Below are 3,995 nucleotides of genomic sequence, written 5' to 3' on the forward strand. Positions count from 1 at the left end.
GGCGATAAGGAGGACGACCTCCCATAGGTGCTCTAGCTTGATGACGGCCCACCTTCGAAGGCTCTCTTGCGTGTCTTGGCTGCGGTGCTGGCGTTGTTATTCTTCTCCTGCTTCAGACAGTCACTGATGAAGTCGTTGAATCTGACGCGGTTGTTGGTACCAACATGCTTCATCATTTTTGGATTGAGACCCCTCTTAAAACTGGCTATCCTTTTGGCATCTGTGTCAACCATGTCGGGAGCATAGCGACACAAGTTGTTGAAGGCATGCAGGTATTGCGTCACGGTTTTGGTACCCTGGTTCAATGCCAGAAACTCTCCCAACTTCATCTCTGTCAGCCCGGGTGGAATATAGACTCCACGGAAGGCCTCAGCAAACTCTCTCCAAGAAATCTGAGCATTTGGAGGGAAGGTGGTGCGATGGTGCTTCCACCACATTCCCGCCGGTCCCTGCAATTGAAGTGCAGCATACTCCGTTTTCAGAACCTCAGTCATCCTCAACACACGGAATTTATCTTCCATCGTGTTGATCCATTCCTCAGCGTCGAGTGGCTCTGTGGCTTCCTTGAATACGGGTGGCCTGGTGTCCATGAAATCTTTGAAGCTGCTATATTGGTTTACTCCCATGCCACCACCTTGATTGTTACCACGTTGCACGTTGTTGGCTATGGTGCGCAGAAAATCTTCCATGTTCTTCTGGGATTGTTCCGTGTTGCGCTGACTCCCGAGCAGCTGTGCGAGAAACATCTCGGGGGTAAACGGGGGAGGAGGTGGCAAATGCGGTTCATGGGGAGGCTCATTGTTGTTGCCATGATTTCCTCCACCACCACCAGTCCCTGAACCGTTAGCACCGGGCTCAGCGGCTTCATACGTGGTTCGGCGAGTGTTTGTCATCTGCATATTTCAGCAACAAGTAATGATTGAGTGGAGCTGTAATAATTGCGAGTGAAGGAAAAATTATGCCGTACTGAATTTACTGGAGAGAATAAATTCATACAATAAAACAGAGGCACAACAATCGCAATTCCAATTAAAACAACAGCACTTAATCGTATTACTTAAACGGCAAACATCGCGTCCATACAATCACATTGCCAGCATACATACACTGGACTTTTTATGCGTTCAGATATCGCATTCGAAAATCAAGTTCCAAACACATGCCAATTCTCATACGTTCGAAGCAACATACGATAGATTACATGCCAACAAAAGAAAGGTCATCGCGACAAGACCCAGATACTAGCGCAAGGCAACTAGCCTACTCCTCGGGGCCATCGTCGGGATCGGAGACGTCACCATCGCCTCCAGGTGAAACTACAGGCTCGTTCTGGTTGTCGTCATCGATGTCCATGCCAGCGGCGTTTGCTGGAGCATAAGGGCCAACCCCATTGTAGAGCGCGTGAAACTCCTCGTGCAGGTTGCCGTTGTATTCCTCTAGCTCATCGACTCTCTGCAACAGAAGGTTTCTTGCGTTCCAGGCTTCATTCCTTTCCTGGACCAACTGTCCAATCATGCGGTCTGCATTGTTGTTGGCTTGAGTCAACGTATGCACTCGCTGCATAGCTCTATCACCTCTCTCAACCGCCTGATCTCGCTGTAAGTTCATATCAGCCAACTGCTCCTGCAAGCTAGCTATAGCTCGTGCCTGTCTCTTCTTCTGCTTCTTCCCTTTGAGCTTATCCTCACTACGCAAGCCAGTCAAAGTCCAGTAGGTACTCTCGAGACCCTCATACGCTCTGATGGCGGCGAACATAGCACTCATTGCCTGGTTGTCGCTAGCCTGTCCCTCCGCTGGACCTCTGACTAATGCGCTTCCTTGAGGCTGAACCCAAATGGCATCACGAGGATCATCCCTAGGAAAAGTACCAGCTAGAGCTGCTGCAAGCTCACTGGGAAATCTGCTCATAATGTCCCTGATGACACGGAAGGCTGCTCCCTCTGCACCCTCAGCTGGAGTGCGACCCTCAAACTCCAAATGCCAACCATCCCAATCTGGAGCATCACCGAGAGCAGGAACCGTGATCTCCACCACTGCAAGTCCATCATCTGCTAACTGGCTCTCATTCCAAGAGTACACCGGCTCTTGACCCTCTGGGTACCCCACATCATGGAGCACTCTCCAAAGCAAAGTTGGCATGCCAAACTCGCTCAAGAAGGTGTCCGTGGTGCGGTGCTCCCTTAGGGCCAACGGACGTCGGGGTGCTCTTCCTCCGGTGGACTTACGGGCGGTCTGCTTCGTGCGGGCCATCTGTAGCAAAAGTTCTCTTATTACTCCGGGGAAACATATTTTAGGTGATACAACTTTTATCAAAATGAGATAATCAATTTATAAGGGGAGGAATGCATGAGATGAATGAAATGCACAAGTAACATGATGTATGTACGGGTCGTACGTTCTCACAAACTTAGGAAATAATTAATTTCTAACGACTAAGTCGGTGGCATACAACGATCTCTCAAAACGTAGCTAATACGTTCTACACGATAGCGCTGTTATGTACCTGCAGAAGATTCATTTCAGCCCAATTCCCAATGAATGCATAAAGCAGTAAAATTTTATCTACACGATCTACACGAATCCCCAGATACGTGTACAACGGTAGTAACTACCCGAACCATCGTCCTATTGACGGCATCGCCTCAACAGACGGAAGACCCATACATGAGATACCTTTGTAAAACATGCGTAGAACATGTAATTACTCCAGCATCAAATAAGCATTCACCCTAGATCGGCGGTGTATCCGATCATGCTCTCACAACTCACACTTACCGAGGCGCAGAGGCAAATGATCCATTCATTACCACTCAAACAAGTGGTACTCATACAATAGCACGCCGTATGAGCGACGAAAGAGAAATATGATGCAAGAACCCCAGTCAGTACTTAATTAAGCCACCTAAAGTCCTTAACTGGGCATAAAGGATATGATCACTGGCACACTTTATAGTTTTAAAATCACGTTTTTCAAATGCCTTTTTGTTTTAAATACACTTGTGAACAGTAACACGCTAAACCATGCTCTGATACCAGCTGTAACAGAACCGACCAATTATACGAAATTAAGTAAGAAAATCATCCGCCAGCGCAGACGCTTTAGCAAACTTAAGCCCGTATAACCCGGTAGTCCGTGAAATCACGAAGGATTTCAAACCAACTCATGTCCCAGCCATGATCGTAATAAGTTTAGCGGTCACCAATCACATATTACATAAAAGTTTGCATACAGATACATCAGAGTTTAAACATAGTTATTACAAAACAAGTTCGAATAAAAAGTAGCGGAAGTCATTTGTTTAAAACCACACACACTCACACGGAGTTCAAATATAGTGCCAGCGAATGATCATCTCCAACAAAAGCATCAGATGAGACGTAAGGAATGACCATGCCCATGGTCCTAAGCATCACCCATCGCAGGATACAGGCAGTTGATACAGTAGCCATAGTACATCTGCCCATCTGCAACAAGTGGGAATAAAACCCTGAGTACGAGAAGGTACTCAGCCAGACTTACCCGACATAACCGAAAATAAATGACACCAAGGATTATGAAGGGCTTTATAGTAGGGTAGCTGACTCATTTGCAAAAGAAGCATTTTTAGCATTTCAAGAACCTTTCTAAAAGCATTATTGCCAAGTTAATTATTATTAACCTGTCCACTAGATTTGCACCTATACTAGAGTAAACATGTGATTAAGCAGATAATGATAACCAATGATCATTAAGTAACTTCCATACCGTCATATTCATTATAACTGTCCAAGTGTTCCATAACATTTACTACGATGAAGTCACTCAAGTCAAGTGCTCACTATCCAGGAGCGATGGCGATTCGAATCGATTCCTAACCAGCTGGTGATTTATTCCTTACACAAACCTCACTCACCCGCTAAAGTGAGATATTGATCACCGAGCCAACTTTCCAGGTATCTCGAGTTTGCCAGGAACCACATGTACCCGGGGGCCGACCGACTGCACTTTGGTCTTA

This window comes from Miscanthus floridulus, chromosome 3 (assembly GCF_019320115.1).
Source record: "Miscanthus floridulus cultivar M001 chromosome 3, ASM1932011v1, whole genome shotgun sequence".
Taxonomy (NCBI): Eukaryota; Viridiplantae; Streptophyta; class Magnoliopsida; order Poales; family Poaceae; genus Miscanthus; species Miscanthus floridulus.